At 35.7% G+C, this 19145-nt stretch overlaps 1 protein-coding gene across 1 annotated transcript in view; it reads right to left on the bottom strand.

The window, feature by feature from the left end:
- The window catches only part of ELP4 (elongator acetyltransferase complex subunit 4), a 237238-nt gene that overhangs the window by 52857 nt on the left and 165236 nt on the right, over positions 1-19145 (bottom strand). The gene's annotated exons all lie outside the window — the stretch shown is intronic.

Below are 19145 nucleotides of genomic sequence, written 5' to 3'. Positions count from 1 at the left end.
CTTATCTTCCTTTTGCTTTATCTTGCAGTGCAAATCTGCTCATGCCCTGGTCTCCTCTCCAAATTTTCTTCCTAGCTATGTTGCTTACGTTTCATAAGTGCAAGGGTTTTTGCATAGCGTGTCACAGTTGGTACCAGTCACCAGTGGACACTTAAGAGGGGCATTTTAAATGTTCTGTTGTTCTCAATGACCTCAACTCATTAGTTAGCACCATTATCAGTTAAGGTATAAATGTCTCGGTGAGTCCACATTTTACCAAAGGACTTACAACATTCTAAAGTTTTATTGTTCCTTACCAACTATTCATTCACTTAGCAACTGAAAGACACTTTCAGTCCTTTTATCATTTTCTGGTTTGACTAGAGCACAAGAGTAGCTGGACTGTGTGCCCGCGTCAGCGGGTTACCACTTCAGTACAACTCAAGCAAAACAATTTGAAAAAGCGCCCAACGATTTTGGGATTGGGTAGACAATAGTGACCCTTCATGATTCCATGAATAATGTAAACAGGGAACATATTGCTGAGGTCAAAGAGAAGGAATAAAATGAAAAGTAATTGCCTGGAGAGAAAAAAAGAGGTGTAAGATTTTAGCAGGGCAAACAGCATTTGAACAGAGACCATGTTCTGTTTACACATTAAATTTAGATTTTCAGTTTTTAGCAAATCATGTTAATTATAATTATTTGTCTTGAAGGTTTCTGACTTTGCAGTCATAGAACTGGGCTGAGGTTTTCTGTCTAACTCTTCGCTTCTGTGTTTTCTCTATTACCAAGTAACTATACAATTACTTGAATAAAATGGTGATGGAATAGTTAATATAACATAACCTATGTCATCAAAACCACAACAAAACTTTTAATGAAGAGAATACCCGAAAAGAAAAAAAAACTCTAACTTTCTAACAGTATCCTAGTGATTAGGCAGTGGTATTTCCTAATGTTTCCCAGTACTGTACTGTGAAATATTCAAACACAGGAAGGTGAAAGAAGTTTTTGAGAGAACACTCATATACACAGCACCTGCAATGTACAATTAACCTTTTTTTACACTTGCTTTATCACCTTTCTAAATACCTATACATCCACCAGTCCATCTTATTTTTGGTGAATTTTAAATTGCAGACATCAGTACACTTTAACCACTTTGGCATGTATATCATTAGCTAGCTAGAAGTCAATATTTACATATGAATTCTTTTCTTATAAAAAAAGATTTATTGTGATATAACTCACATACTGTACAATTCAGTTGTATTGCTTCTTAATACATCAAAGCTTTTAGTGGAGAAAAATGGAACTTTTTTTTTAACCTGTCACTCTTACATGTGTCAGAACCCACTTGAGGCTTTCAGATCTTCTGTTGACAAACAAAGATAGTTACAGATTTTGGAAAAATAAAAATTTCCAATTTGGAAAAGACACAGACACTTTCTCCAACCCTAATAAATTGAGAAATTTTGTTACTAGAATAATAGATGGCAATTATAAACCTCAACTTCAAATCTTACTTGGACAAATGATGTTGCATCTGTAATCATCCCATAAAAATTGTGTCACTGCAGATAATGGATTCAAATACTTAGAACTACCACAATTTTGTACCTACTTATAGAAGCAGATTATATTTTCAAAAGATAACTACACAGCATCACCCATTCCACATGCTCTTGTACGATCTGATCTTGTGAAGGGGCAGGTTTAATTCTTCTTCCCATGAATCTGAGTGGCCTTGTGACTGTTTCAGTCAATCAAGTATCAGAGATGTGACCCTTTGTGGTGAAACTGAAAGTCGCTCAGTCATGTTCGACTCTTTGCAACCCCGTGGACTACACAGTCCATGGAATTCTCTGGGCCAGAATCCTGGAGTGGATAGCTGTTCCCTTCTCCAGGGGATCTTTCCAACCCAGGGATTGAACCCAGGTCTCCTGCACTGCAGGTGGATTCTTTACCAGCTGAGTCACCAGGGAAGCTGTTTGTGATGGTTTGCTTCTAAAAGGCCAGGCAGCTTCTACCTTGTTTTCCAGGACATTCGCTTTTGGACTTCTGAACTGCCATCTAATCAGTTCAACCACCATATAAAAAGAGGCTATCATGTTGTGAGGAAGCCTAGGTCACGTGGAAAGAGTACACACGGGTGCTCCAAAGGACAGCCTCAACTGTTAATTCACACGAATGGCACCTGCACCACTAGACATGCTCCTAGTTGATTCCTACCTTAAGTCTTCAAACTTTTCCAACTGGGAACCCATATATCAAGGCACAGTACATACATGGAACATAACTGCAGCCCCCTGTTCAAATTCCTGACACACAGAAACTTTGGATGTAATAAAATTAATTTTTTACACCACTAAGTTTTGGGGTGGTTTGTTATACAAAAATGATAACCAGAACAACCCTCCTCTATCTCCTACTCTACAAAACAAATCAAAAAGCTCCAGTGTTTTTAGAAGGAACACACAATTTATGTTTGGCAGGATACCTGTGTATACTAAGTACATTAAAAGGATCATATAATCCCATGGTCAAGTGGGATTTATTTCAAGGATGCAAGGATGATTCAACATCCACAAATTAATCAATATGATACACCACACTAACAAAATGAAGGCTACAATCGAATAAATTTAACCCTGGAGGAGAAAGATCTACACAATGATGACCATAAGACATTGAAGAAAGAAACTGAAGAAGATACAAATAAATGGTATTGGCATAAAAAACACAATGATCAATGTAATAGAAATAAACCCACATACTTATGGTCAATTAGTTTTTGATAAAGAAGTCAAGAATGTGTACTGGGGGAAAGGAGAGTCTCTTCACAAAGGTGCTGAGAAAACCAGACAGTCACCTGCAACAAAATGAAACTGGTCCCCTATCTTTGGCTGTACACAAAATCAACAAAAATGGATTAAAGACTTGGCTGTTCTAAGACGTGAAACCATAAAACTCCTGAAAGAAAACAACGTGGTTAAGCTCCTTGACATTGGTCTTGGCAATAATTTTTTGTTTTAGACATTAAAAGCAAAGATAATTAAAGCAAAAATAAACAAGTGGGCCTACATTAAACCAAAACCTTCTGCACAGAGAATGAAACCATCAAGAAAATGAAATGGCAGTCTAGAGAACGGAAGAAAACATTTGCAAATCATAAATGTGACAAGGAGTTACTATAAAGAACTCATACAACTCATACACAAAAACCAAAATATTCTGGTTAAAAAGTGGGCAGGGTAACTGAAGAGACATTTTCCAAAACAAGACATACAAACGGTACATGAAAAGGTGCTCAACATCACTAAGCATTAGGGAAATGCAATCAAAACTACAATGAGATACTACCTCAAAACTATTAGAATGGCTGTCATCAAAAAGATAAGAGATAACAAACAATTGTCAAGGATGTGGAGAAAAGGGAACTCTTGTACACTGTTGGTGGGAATATAAACTGGTTGAAATACGACATGATCCAGAAATTCTACTTCTGGATATATACTGGAAGGAAATGAAGCTTCTAACCTGAAAAGGTATTTTTATTCCCATGTTCGCTGCAGCATTTTTTTTTTTTTTTACAATAACCAAGACATGGAAACAACTTAAATGTCCACTGATGGCTGAATAACATGCAGCACATATACACAAAGGAATATTACTCAGCTGTAAAAGAAACAAACATTTGCCATTTGTGATATGAATATAACTTAAGGGCCTTATGTCAAGTGAAATGAATCAGATAGAGAAAAGACAAATACTGTATGATCTCACAAATAGGTGGAATCTAAAAAATCGAACTTAAAGAAACAGAGTTCAGACTGGTGATTGTCAGAGGCAAGGGGTAGGGGGATATGGGTGAATGTGGTCAAACAGCATAAGCTTCCAGTTATAAAATACGTGTTCTGGGATGTAATGTACAGCATGGTGACCAGAGTTAACAACAGTATATTTTAAAGTTGCTAAGAGAGTAAATCTTAAAATCACATAAAGGAAAAAAACATATAACTATGAAAGGTGAAGGATATTAACTATTAGGATATTACTGTGGTAATCATTTTGCAATAAATATATCGATCAAATCATTATATTGTATACCTTTAACTAATACAATGCTATATATCAATTATATCTCAATAAAATGGGAAACAAAAAAATCATATAAATTTTGTTTGGCAGATATATCTGCATAAGGAAAATGTCTTATAAGATATCACCTCAGGTCGTTAATATTCAGTTCTATATTTAAGTATTTAGAAATTTTTATAAAATGTTGTTATAAGAATTTCATATTTTTCAACTAGTTCCAGCCATTGGCTGGGTAGTAATGCTAGTTATCTATATTAGGGAATAAATATAGATAGCCTAAATTAATATGCAAAAAAGGTATTTTGGTTGATTGTACGTTCAAAGAGTCAACTAAAAAACTAATATATTTTCAGGTCCGTAAATAGAAGCACTATATATGTGCCATGAATTCCTTTGGCAATGTGGTAAAGCCAATTAACTTCTTTTAGAATAATGATTTTAAATGTATAAAATAAAATACAGATTTTAGATTAGATTAATAAAGGAAACAAACTCTTTAAATGTTATCAAATAATAAATGTCTTCAGCAATATCTGTGTTTTTTAAAACTTAACTCTTAAACAACAAGAATAGCAGCAGGACTAATATCTACCAAAGGAAAGGAATATAAATGATATTTTGAGATACCTGCAGCATAGTTAAAACATATGTAAACTCATATGTAAAAATTTGTGATTTTTACTGACAAAGCCACAGTTACTGCCAATCCTATTGTGGTTTGCTACCTATATTCATAATTAAAATACTAAATTTCAGTGGGAAGTTAGTGAAAATAAAGATGCAAATCTCTTCTACCCAAGTTCCTGGAACCACTAAATTTTATCCGTAAGATCCCTTATTCTTAAATCTCATTTATGATTTCATGGATTTATGACATTCCTGGCCTCCGCATCACTTTTTCCTTTCTTTATAGCTGTTTATTAGAAGCTTTGGAGAAAGATTAGAACAAAAATGCACGAGATTCCTGTCTTGGGACAGTTTCTTATATTCAGAATTGTCCATTATCTCCTCTCTAGTCAATAAAATCCGTCCCATTATTCCAGGTTTAGTTTAAGTCTTACTTTCTCTAGAAAGGTGACAGACCTGTAATGGTTGCCTTTTTCTCTGACATCCTACTGTGCTGGAGTCAGTTCACCCTCATTTTAGCACTTAGTCTATTTCATCTACCATCACTTTGTGTCCTCATCTAGGCAAGGAAGTTGACAGAAACTGAGAGTGTTTGTCATTTTGTATTCAGTTCAGTTCAGTCACTCAGTCATGTCCGACTCTGCGACCCCATGAACCGCAGCACGCCAGGCCTCCCTGTCCATCACCAACTCCTGGAGTTCACACAAACCCATGTCCATTGAGTCAGTGATGCCATCCAACCATCTCATCCTCTGTTGTCCCCTTCTCCTCCTGCCCTCAATCTTTCCAAGCATCGGGGTCTTTTCAAATTAGTCAGCTCTCCGCATCAGGTGGTCAAAGTACTGGAGCTTCAGCCTCAGCATCAGTCCTTCCAATGAACACCCAGGACTGATTTCCTTTAGAATGGACTGGTTGGATCTCCTTGCAGTCCAAGGGACTCTCAAGAGACTTCTCCAAACACCACAGTCCAAAAGCTTCAATTCTTCTGCGCTCAGCTTTCTTTGTAGTCCAACTCTCACATCCATACATGACCACAAGAAAAACCATAGCCTTGACTAGACAGACCTTTGTTGGCAAAGTAATGTCTCTGCTTTTGAATATGCTATCTAGGTTGGTCATAACTTTCCTTTCAAGGAGTAAGCGTCTTTTAATTTCATGGCTACAATCACCATCTGCAGTGATTTTGGAGCCCAGAAAAATAAAGTCAGCCACTGTTTCCACTGTTTCCCCATCTATTTGCCATGAAGTGATGGGACCAGATGCCATGATCTTAGTTTTCTGAATGTTGAGCTTTAAGCCGACTTTTTCACTTTCCTCTTTCACTTTCATCAAGAGGCATTTTGTATTACTCAAAACATACTGCTAGGTACACTTTCAGGCCCATGATCTGTCCTTGTGCAAAGTCCATTCTATCAGTGATGCTGCCCAGTTGTGTAAATCATGTGTGTAGCTGTTGGAAAGTGAGACTATGTGTATTCTTTACCATCACTGCCAACTACAATGTGCCCCAGAAGATGGGCTATACAGGTACGCTTATGCTAATAATAACACTTATGTGTCACTTATTATATGCCAGATACTCTTCAAAGCATTTTGCTTACTCATTTAATCCTCTCATCAGTTCTATGATGTAGGTACTATATTCGTCTTCATTTTATAAAAATGAGGAAACTGAGGCATAGATAAATCAGTAAAGAGATGGCATTTGAAACTAGGCATTCTTTTCCAGAGCTAGTGTACTACACTATACTGCCGCTCATGATATTTCTAAATACAAGAAATCCTTTTAAATACACCTGAGTTTAACATGAAATCACTCATTTGACAATTAGCTTTTCTTGTATTGTAGAATTCCTATTTTCCCTTGTACTGTTAGAATTTTATTACAATAATAGCAGCTATCATTTACTGAGTCTTGCTATGTGCCAGATCCTGGGGTGGCACATATAGTTAATCTGTGAAACTATATTGGAAACCAATCTCCTATATAGTAAAAGATAAACTAAGGCTGCCCAAGTCCATGCTTAAAACCTGATGCTATACTACTATGTATTTTTGCCTTATTTTTGCAAATAGACTGCAAATTCTTTGAAGCCACAGATTATATCTTCTACTTGCTTGTTGATTCCATAATACTTTGAATGACTTGATCCTAATTGATACTGAAAAAATGTTGGATTGATGGATACAACTGATGCTTTACAGAATTCAGCATGGTGTAGTACAAAGACTCTGGGTTCTCTCTGTATGTCATCTGGGAAGTTACCTAGTCTTCCAGCTTCAGCTTCCTTATCATTAAAAGGAGGAAAATACAATTAATTATAGGGGTGTTTAAAGATTAAAGGACTTTCTTGGTGGCTCAGATGGTAAAGAATCTGCCTACAATGCAGGAGGCCTGGGTTTGATCCCTGGGTCTGGAAGATCCTCTGGAGAAGGAAATGGCTAACCACTCCAGTATTCTTGCCTGGAGAATTCCATGGACAGAGGAGCCTGGTGGGCTACAGTCCATGGAGTTGCAGAGAGTCAAACATGAATGAGCGACTAAACACACACACACAAAGATTAAAAGGCAACATTATCTCTAAAATGTTTACTATAAAGTCTGCCACATAGTAAATACTCAAAAAATGATAACTTCTTACTCACTTCTTTGAAACATAATTTTTGGGCCAAGTCTTCAATGACTGATTTTAGTATACAATTGTGTAAAAGTGATTACATTTGGTTGTGCAATTATTCAGATTTTTCTTTTTCTCAAAATGAGTTGAAATAACCGTTAATTTTCACTGAGAGAGAGAAAAAAATTCTTTCTGAGCCAATGAAATAGTTCTGTTGCAAAAAAAAAAAAAGTTCTGTCTCTATGGTCTGTCACAATGTATGGCTATGCTTAGTCACTCAGTCGTGTCTGACTCTTTGCAACCCCGTGTACTGTAGCCCACCAGGCTCCTCTGTCCATGGGGATTCTCCAGGCAAGAATACTGGAGTGGGTTGTCATGCTCTCCTCAAGGGATCTTCCCAATCCAGGGACTGAACCCAGGTCTCCTGTCATTGCAGGCAGATTCTGTACCATCTGAGCCACCAAGGAAGCCTACTGATGAGCAAATATCAAATTAATGTATGGTAGACAGAATAGTGGTCCCTCAATGATGTCTACATCCTAAGTCTCAGAATCTATAATATGTAACTTTACATAGAAAAGGGGAATTAAGGTTACAGTTGGAATTAAAGTTACTAATCAGGTGACTTTCACGTAGGGAGATAGTCAGGTTTCTCCCAGTGGGCCTGGAGTAATCACAAGCGCCCTCAAAAGTGAAAGTGAGAGGCAGAAGACAGAACCAGAGTGACGACAGTATAAGAAGGACCTGGTCCAATGTAGCTGGCTTTGAAGGCGGAGGAATGGGGTGATGAACCAGGAATGCAGACAGCCACTAGAGGCTGGAAAAGGCAAGGAAATGGATTCTCTTCTAGGGTGTCTGGAATGAACTCAGCTCTTCTGACTCCTTGATTTTAGCTCTGTAAGATGCATCTTGGATTTCTGTCTTCTAGAATAGCAAGAAAATAAATTTGCATTGTTTAAGCCATTAAGCGTATAGTAATTTGTTATAACAACAATGGTATAGCAAGAATGTACCGTATCACTAGAGGAGAAATATCAATAACCTCAGATATGCACATGACACCACCCTAATGGCAGAAAGCGAAGAGGAACTAAAGAACCTCTTGATGAAGGTGAAAGAGGAGAGTGAAAAAGTTGGCTTACAACTCAACATTCAAAACATTAAGATCATGGCACCTGGTCCCATTACTTCATGGCAAATAGATGGAGAAACAAAAGAAACAGTGACCAATTTTATTTTCTTGGGCTCCAAAATCGCTGCAGATGGTGACTGCAGCCATGAAATTAAAAGACGCTTGCTCCTTGGAAGAAAAGCTATGACAAACCCACACAGCATATTAAAAAGCAGAGACATTACTTTGCCTACAAAGTTCCATATAGTCAAAGCTATGGTTTCTCCAGTAGTCATGTACGATATGAGAGCTGGACAATAAAAAAAGCTAAGCGCTGAAGGACTGATGCCTTCAAACTGTGGTGCTGGAGAAGACTCTTGAGAGTCCCTCGGACAGCAAGGAGATCAAACCAGTCAATCCTAAAGGATATCAGTCCTGAATATTTATTGGAAGGACTGATGTTGAAGCTGAAGCTCCAATACATCGGCCACCTGATGCAAAGAGTCGAATCACTGGAAAAGACCCTAATGCTGGGAAACATTGAAGGCAGGAGGAGAAGGGGACAACAGACTCTGGGAAAAGGTGAAGGAAAAGGAAGCCTGGTGTGCTGCTATTCATGGGGTCACAAAGAGTAGGGACACAACTGAGCGACTGAACAACAAACAATAGCAAGAATGCATGTAAATAAGGTCACAGATTTGGGATTGTGCAAAAACAGCTAGGTTATGATTTTAAACAACTTTCAAGTGACCATATGAATATCAACAGTGATATTTCTCTTGATTATACCAGGTAGAGAAGTCAAGTAAAATGCAATATAGTAAAATTATTATAGATTTATTTCTAACATGTTTTTAATTAACTACACTGGAAATAAGAAAATTTTTTCTTTGCAGTTTATTCTTTAGTCATCAGAAATGTGCTATTTGTGAACATGATCAGCAAAGAATAAGGAAAGAATTAATTATAACAGGAAAAATTTTTGTTTGGACAAGGAGAAGGTATTTTGGACACTGTCATTCCAAAGCCTAAAATATTTTTTTAGCTAATTAGTAGTAAACTTCATTGTCTAGCTCTCAAATCCCTCCATCTTACCATACTTAACCACTTTTATGTGCAAATACAAAACTTCTGATCAAAGCATGCCAGCTTCTTGTATATTAAATAGACTATTGCAGGTTCTGCTCATTTCTGTTTTATTTTATCTTCACTCTGCTTGGAATGTTCTGTCTTTTCTTCTCTGCCCATTCAACACAAACTAATCTCTTTCTCTAAGCATCCATAGCACTTATATATTCCACCTGCATTTTAGCTTCTATTGCACACTATTCTCTTATTTGCCTGTTATTTATTATTACTTCAGGTTGTATGTCTTGTTTTCCTCTTAGTTCCTTTAATGACTGATGACACTTGATGGGCATATAGGGGTTCACTTTATTAGCTTTTACTTTTCTCTATGTTTGAAATTTTCTGTAATGAAATGTTGAAAAAAAGGGAGGCACCCTTCTAATCTATAAAGCATACTTTCAGTTTCTAGGTTACTCCTTTCCAGCTTTCACTGCAAAGTTGGTTGAATTGGTTTTTCCTTTAAAGTTTTACCTCTTTTGGTTTAAGAAACATGATGTAAAAGATATGATACTGTGCTCAAAGGTCCATGGCCTCATCTAATATAACAGTGAATTAGTGTACATTATTCAAGACAAAACTTTCACTATTGCTCAGTAAAGAGAAGCATGATTAATTCAATTCACCAGTTAATTGTTGCTATAATCTTTGAAACCTTTGCTTAATGTTATTGATACAGGATTCCTTGTTAGCATATTTCTGGCAAGAAGTGATTGAGGCAGAAGGTTTTCATCAACATTTAATAAAGAAAAAGTTAGAATAATAGTAAAACTTACTATTGGTAGTTTATACTGTAAAGTATTAACAACACAAAATGTTAATTAATTTCTAATTCTCTATTCTATTATTTAGATTTCATGAAGGTTGATTGGACTTGATCCATCATTTTACGGAAAATTAATTATTTCAAATACATGCACCACTTTATGCAACCTGCCTGATTTGCATTGAGGAAAATTCAGCAGAAGTAATTGAGGCACAAGCAAATACTGGCACTGAGTGAACTCAATTTTCATTCCAAATTTCTGCAAAATCCCAAGGCACAACAATATCAGATGCAAGGGGGAAAACAAACAAAAGCAATGTGAAAAGGGAACATGAAGAGAGAATATTACAAGAATCAGAGAACAAAGGGAATGCAAAACTATTTCAGTGCCATAGATGAACAGTGAGGGCTGCATTCAGGCAAGGTGGAATAAGATATCATATGGCATCCTGACAATTGATGTCTTCATTTAAATGTAAGAATTTACATTCTAATTAGAAAGAATTTACATCTTAATCAGAGGCAGCTGTATTATCTTGTTACTGTTTTTTTCAAAGGTAATGAACTAAAGTACTGCTGTGCTTTTTCAACCAGAAACTAAATAGACAGCATCCAGTGTTATTTTATAGCTTACCTGCTGTAAGCTGTTATTAATATTTTCAAAGATTAAATTTCTACCAAAAATCTTTGAAAAATGAAAATTGTATTAGGCATCACTAGAATGGTATGACAAAGACTATTTAAAGTATTTAAACAAATCCTTTTCTAACTTGTATTTTAAATGTGCTTATTTATCAAGCTAATAGAAGCCTCTTATGATTTATTAATATAATATTGTTTTCGCTTGGGCGGATGTAGAAAAGCTACTAAAGCAGATACGCATCACATTCTGGTAAAACCCTGTTCTTACACTTAGATTTGTTTGTAAGAGATCATTTACTAAATGTAAAACTTTACCTTATTAAAACCATTTAAGGTGTATTCTTTTTTTCTGCCTATGACTTTTAATAAGGAAAGATAACAAGTATGTATGACAATATGTTGCTTGTTTTATACTGCTTTGTTACTAAACATTAAAAACATTAAAAAATGTAATGCTTCAGAAATATACACATTTCTGATGATGTTCAGGATTGCCATAGTTAATAAAAGTAACGGAAATAACACGTTCAAATGCACACTGTCCTATTCTTGGTTGTTCATAATGGTAGCAAGACCTAGGTATTGATAGTTGGTGTTATCTTTGCAAAATCAAGCCCATCATTCATAAGAGAATCAGCACGAGCTCACTGACCCATGGTTTAGCAGAAATTGGGCTTGGCCTAAAAGAAATCAAGCAGGAGAAAATTACAAGTGTTAATAAAAATGTAAAATGCCACCTTTGTCCTTAGCACTAGGCATCTTTAGGTTATTGATACTTATTCTCATCAGCTGTATCATTAATATGAAGTTGTAATATGGGCCAGTTTTTAATTTGCAGCTTTATGATTTAATTCATCATATGTATTTTTTTATTAAAATGGAGGAAAATAAAAAGACTAAGAGCTGTATCTATCAGTCTATTAAATAAATGACTAATGTGGTTAATTTCGTCAAAATATTTGATTTAAAAATTACAGTCTAAAATAATTCTGAGGTACCAATTTATCTTTATTATCATACTTATTTTCTAGACCTATATGTATAGAAGAAAAACAGATCACATATGAATGTGCTATACTTTAAGAAATGAAAACCAGAAAAAATCCAGGTAGATGTAAAAAAAAAAAGATGGGATTAATTTTAAGGTGGCATTTTCTTAACCTGGGCCACCCTGATGACAAAGAGGAGATAATTATTAGTTCACTGGTGCTTTTTCTTACATTTCCACTAAAGACAGTTTATGGAGGAAATGATTCAGATGGGCTTGACTGAATTACTGGCTCTGAAAGATGGCTTTATATTGCTGTCAGAAACCGTCAGCCCTCTTTTGAAAGGTTTATTTGTCTATGCTTCTTCCGTGTATGATTTGTTATAAGGGCACCTAACACCACATAGCTCACAGGGTGTCTTCATTTTCAGAAGTATCCCAGATAAGTTTTTGATTATCCCTAAGTTTATGAAAACGGTTTGCCTTTTTGAAAAGGATATCTAGAAATAAGTACATTTTGCTTTTGATATTTACATATGGTTCTGAGTTTAATACCACGTCCTTTGAGTTAGAGGGTATCAGAATGTTATATCTACCATAACCAGTTTTCTTCTTGGCCCATGGTTATGGTAACCACACATATTCATATCCAATCTAAAAGAGCATAATGAAACACATGTTTCCTTTTAGTCTGTCTCTTGTTTCCCTATAACTTTGGGCTTGGATTATCACAATTGCTTCCTAAATAGCTTCTTGCTTGTAGTTACCTCCTCATCTAATGCCTCCTTCCTGAAACTGACAGCCTAAAGTCATGGCCTCTAATCATCCCTATTATAAGGGATGATTAGCTCTGTTAGATACATGGTAGAGAAGAGACATGAATTCTAATCCTGATTCTATTGCTATCTGGGTCTCACTTTTCACATCGGTAAATGAAGAGGTGTGAGTTTATTTTAATGGCCTATTTTTTCTTAAAATTAAATGACTCCATGCTTAACTATTGTGTCTACTCATTGTGTTTTAGTTATTTCAAACCTATTAACTTATCATTTTCAACTCCAACCTGAAATGCATTTTTTCCCTCTGGCTATACAAATTGTGCTCATTTTCAAGATTCATTTTAAAACATCATCTCTTCATAATGCTGGTCTGCTAGCTCTGGTCAATCCACAATAACCTCCTTTCTCTAATGCATGTATTCAACAAATATTTATTGAATACCTAGTTTGTATGGGAGCTTCCCCGATGGCTCAGTGGTAGAAGAATCCACTTGCAATACAGGAGTTGCAGGAGATGTGGGTTCAATTCCTGGGTTGAGAGGATGCCCTGAAGGAGGAAATGGCAACCCATTCCATTATTCTTGCCTGGGAAATCACATGGACAGAGGAGCCTGGTAGGCTACAGTCCATGGGTTGCCAAGAGTCAGATACAACTGAGCAACTAAGCATGCACACATACTTTGTAGTAGCAATGATTCTTATTATTACAGGTAATAAAAATTAAATAAGATGTGCCAGCTATTGTAGTGGACAATTCACATACCATTTTATCATCTAATGCTTGGAAGAAGGTAGTTTGTTTTTTTCTTTTTTCTATTACCCTTTTTACTCAAGATGAGGAAAAAGGGACTTAGAATTCAAGTAAGATACTTTCTTGAAAGTGAAAGTGTTAGTCACTCAGTCGCATCTGACTCTTTGTGACCCCATGGACTGTAGCTCACCAGGCTCCTCTGTCCATGGAATTCTCCAGGCAAGAATTGGTAGCCATTCCCTTCTCCAGGGGAATCTTCCTGACCCAGAGAACGAACCTGGATCTTCTGCATTGCAGGCAGATTCTTTACTGTCTGAGCCACCAGGAAGCCCAAGATACTTGCTTACAGCTAGACAATTAGTAAGCAGCAGAGCTGGGACTAAAATCCATGTCTGCAAACACCAAAGTGTGGTGTATTAATTACCTTGATAAACTCCCTCTTGGAGACAGGGTGCATATTTAGAGGGTTTTAGTATCAGCCACTTGCATATATCAGGCACTTAACACTTCCTTAGGACTCCCCTGGTGGCTCAGATGGTAAAGGGTCTGTCTACAATGTGAGAGACCTGGGTTCGATCCCTGGGTTGGGAAGATTCCCTGGAGAAGGAAATGGCAACCCACTCTAGTACTCTTGCCTTGAAAATCCCATGGACAGAGGAGCTTGGTGCAGGCTACTATCCATGGGGTCGCAAAGAGTCGGGCACAACTGAGGGACTTCACTTTCACTTCCTTGGCTCTTTCAGTAGCATTACACCTCCCTGGAGACAGGCCTCCAAAGACTTTTCTTGGAGATAAAGTCCCTTGGATTGAAAATCCTGGGTAAAGGTATTTCTAATCTGGTTTCTAATGCGGCTCTCATAATTGTATTCCCAACTAATACCAAGTTGTTGTATGCATGGTGTGTTCATAGTCACACAGCATGATGTGCCATAGTTTCCAGTGAACCCCATATTAGCAACTGCCCATTTTCAGCTTATATTCTATCAATCAAATGATTTTGACTCAAATACTGAAAATACTGAATGGTAGGATGTATGGATCATAGAAGTCTTAAATATACAGTCAATTAATTAAAGCACCCCTTTCAAAGAGTTGGAATTAGGTTTCAATGTTTTAAAGACCAAAAGAATGTGCTGCCAAAGAAGTCTATATTTTAATTTCATAAGCAAAAGGAAAATGGGGAAATAAATCACATTTTAATTAAAAAAAAATTGGGAATGGCAATAACAATTTCCCTTGCATACTTATTCAGTTGGTCACACTAACAGTGAAGACCTTCGGCATGAAAAATCTAAATAAGCAGCTTAAAGAAAAAAGTATAATTGATTTAAAATGTGCTCTAGCATTCTTTTATTGTGACTTTCTTAGGAAGAAGTTAGACGATAGCTGGCTTCTGTAACTTTATTGCTTAAACCTTTCCCACTGCTGGGAAAAACTAGTGGTCTCTCTTAAGGCATCTGTATGATGTGCTAGTTGAATTTCAAAAAGCACCGGTTTTGGCTGTACACCTGAAAATATTAATAACACAGCAATGTAAATGAACTATACTTCAATAACAAAATAAAATGAAATTTTAAAAAATCACCAGTTTATACAATTGGCATTCCCCTTACTGAGACCACCTGATAACCTTTTCTGTTCTAGAGCTGGTCAGATTATGGAAAACAAGTATTTTATTTATGTATTTATTCAGCTTTGTTGAGGTATAACTGATATACAAGAAATTGTACAAAATTAATGTATACATCTTGGTGAGTTTGGACATTTGTATATACCTTAATACCATCACTACAGTCAGAGAACTACACATATACATCATATCCAAAAATATCCTTGTGTTCTTCTGTAGTGATTTTGTTTGGGCGGGATTGTAAGAACATTTAACATGAGATCCATCCTCTTAACACATTTTAAAGTATATAATGCAGTATTGTTAACTGTTAAGTACTATGCCTTAAGAAGATCTCTAGAACTTACTCATCTTGCATAACAAGAATTTCATACTCACTGAACAATGCCCCATTTCCTCCTCTCCCTGGTCCTTGACAACCACCATTCTATTCTCCGCTTCTATGAGTTTGACGATTTTAAATACCTCATATAATATTTATATGAAAAGGTCCTCAGTTAAGGAAATAATGTGATATTGTCAATAAAAACTTGAAATCTTTGATGCTGATAATCTGAAATGTGGATAACACACTTGTAGATAACTGAGACCTGGTTTTTACAATTCTGCCTTGAATTGCATGCTGCTAAAATTTTAAAATCTAAATTATCTAAATTTAAATATCAAAGTTATATGCCATAGGGTTATATGAAAAACATCGGAGATGAGACTAAATTCTTTAATGACTTTGGTGTACATCAAGAACAAAGGAAAAAACTGCCCAGAGGATAACACTAAGCATAAAGAACAGAAAAGAAATGTAGTCAAGATACTCTCAAGATAAATAAATGAGAAATCAGAATAATAAACACAAAGAGAGCATAGGAATAAAATACAGAGTTACTGGTTCACTAGTTTACATTACTGATCTAAATTCTTTTTATTTAGTTTTCTATAAATTCTTTAAAAATAAAATTCAAGACTTAAGACAATAATCCTAGCCATTAAATACTAAATCCCCCAAGGTACTAAGAAACCCGATCCCAGAAGACAACAACTAGCTTTTTCCACCTTGGAACATACCCTATCATTCTCCATGACTCCAGATGAAGAATAAGACAGGCTACAGTAAAAAGAAATAGATCCACACGTGATCCACATTCACTTCAAATACAAAGACAAAAGTCTAATCAAGAACCACTCAACATTTAAACATATAAGTCATCATGGATACTCAAGAAACAGAACTTATACATAATGAAACAGCTTATATAAAGCACATGGAGGATGACTTCATAATAGAATATCCTCAAATGGTTAATAAGAGGTGCTGTTAGGAAAACACTAGAAGCATGGAAAATTAGAATGTGACTGTCAAAATAAAAAAAGTTCAATTGACTAACAAAATGAACACAAAAGGAATTAGTGAGCTAGAAGATACAGGGTAAAATAATTCTTCTTGGATATAAATCAAAAGGGCAAAACAAAAAAAAAATCAAATAGAGAAAAGTTAAAAGATATGGACATTTGAGCCAGATCAACATCTTTGTAATAGGCATTACAGAAGAGAAGAAAGAGAATGGCAGGGAGAAAGCAATTTGCATATAGAAATGGTGATTTATTTTGTTAAAAGACAGAAGGAGAAAAATTAGTAGCAGAAGAAATACTCAAAAATTCTTAAGTTAGAAAACAGAACACATCTTTTACCAGAAAATATACCTCCCAAGTATCTAAAACAAATTCCCTTTTTAAATGATAAGACAATGCAATAAATCACATTAAAATCAGGAACAAAGACTGATGTCTAATTTCACCAATATGCTTATACTGCAAGTCCTGGACAATGCAACTGGATAAAAAAAGAAACATGTATAAACATCAGAAAACAGAGATATCAGAAAACTATCAAAAAAGTAACCAAATACAAGATTAACATTTAAGCATCAATTAAAAAATGTAATGAAACAAAAAAAGAATCCCATTCACAATTGTGAGAAAAAACCCTCACAAAATGTTTAGGAATAAGACTTCTATAAAATGTGCAATCAATGACTACTCAATCTTTTACAAACATGGGAATACAAAGAAAAGAAAAAAAAAAAGACAAATTCATGGTATATACCTTTAAAGAGTTAATAAGGTATTTGGGGTCAAAAACTTCAAAGAATTTCACTAATAAGCATAAAAATAACAAGCTGATAAGTGCTACAGAAGTACATGGTTGCTTTGAGTGTATATAAGAGGAGAAGTTGATTTAGTCAGTGAATTTGCAGAAAGTTTCCATGGCTGGATGGCATCACCAATGGACATGAGTTTGAGTGACCTCTGGGAGTTGGTGGAGGACAGGGAGGCCTGGTGTGCTGCAATTCATGGGATCGCAAAGAGTCAGAAACGACTGAGCGACTGAACTGAACTGAACTGAACTGAACTTCCTGGTTGTAGAAATTATTCTGATGGGTGTAGGAGGAATTATCTAGGTTGGGGAAAGTGTGAAATGTACCTCAAGAAAACAGCAAGGGCAAGAAGAGAACAATTTTATTTTAAGAAATTAAAATAAAGAAATAAAAGGATGTGTGGTAAGCTGTATAATGTCCAGGCTTACCACCAAAGATACCCATGGTCCTAATTCCTGGGAACTGTGACTATGCTATACATGACAAAGGAGAATTTTCAGATGTGATTAAGTTAAGGATCCAGAGAGAGGGAGATTGTCCTGGGCCCAGTATAATCATAAGAATCCTTACAAGAGGAAGGCAGGAGGGTCAAAGTCTGAGAGAAGACGGTGTGATGAAGAAGGCAGAGGCCTGAGCGCCATGGCCACGAGCTCAGACCTGCTGGCAGCCTCTAGAACTGGAAAAAGCAAGAAATGGATCGACTCTTTACTAGAGGAGAGGCTCCAGAAGGAACAAGCCTTGCTGACATCTTCATTTTAGTCCAGTGAGACTGATTTTACACAGATCTTCAGAACTATAACATAATATATTTGGGTTATTTTAAACCACTACATTTGTGTTATTTTGCTATAGCAGCAATAGGAAACTAATACAGATTTAGTCATGTGTTAGTTGTATAATATAAAGAAAAAAGAAAGCATCAGTTATTAAAGGAGAATCAATCAATCCTGCCATGAAATTATATGCTATGTGAATCACAGAAGACATAAAATAATACATTGTTATAGAACAGACAGAAGTACTGATACATGAGTGCATTAAATTTTTCATACTTATGACACACAAAGATAATTCAATATTTATTGTAAATAAAAGTGTACTTTCAATAGATTATACCTGGTAAAACGAAACCTTTGACTAGCTGATATCTTCAGCTGAATATCAAGGATATTATACAGTATTCCAAGTAACAGGAATTTTATGATTTATTTAATATATGTGCATGTATAAGTTATACTTTGTAAATGAAGTTATAATGAGGTATTATATTTAAACATTTCATTCTGAAAATTTGACATGCAGAATGTCAAACATTTGTGATGTCTAAACAATACAAAAATTAGTTTAATACATATTTCTTGCCTCTAGATAAATTAATATTCATTTTGATAATGGTGGCCTATCTCTTCCATCCAAAGAATAAAATTAAAAATACACCATAACCATCAGTATCACTTATGAAGAGATAACAATAACTGACTACATTTGGAGAGAAATTTTAACTTAAGTAATATTTTCTGGAGAGATAAGAAAGCCTTCCTCAGTGGTCAACGTAAAGAAATAGAGGAAAACAACAGAATGGGAAAGACTAGAGATCTCTTCAAGAAAATTAGAGATACCAGGGAACATTTCATGCAAAGATGGGCATAATATAGGACAGAAATGGTATGGACCAAACAGAGGAAGAAGATATTAAGAAGAGGTGGCAAGAATACACAGAAGAACTATACAAAAAAGATCTTCATGACCCAGATAACCATGACGGTGTGATCACTCACCTAGAGCCAGACATCCTGGAATGCGAAGTCATGTGGGCCTTTGGAAGCATCACTATGAACAAAGCTAGTGGAGGTGATGGAATTCCAGTTGAGC

Source organism: Capricornis sumatraensis, chromosome 16 (genome assembly GCF_032405125.1).
Source record: "Capricornis sumatraensis isolate serow.1 chromosome 16, serow.2, whole genome shotgun sequence".
In the NCBI taxonomy this organism is placed as follows: Eukaryota; Metazoa; Chordata; class Mammalia; order Artiodactyla; family Bovidae; genus Capricornis; species Capricornis sumatraensis.
The sequence above is the reverse complement of the archived record's forward strand: the minus strand, read 5'-3'. Positions and strand labels throughout refer to the sequence as shown.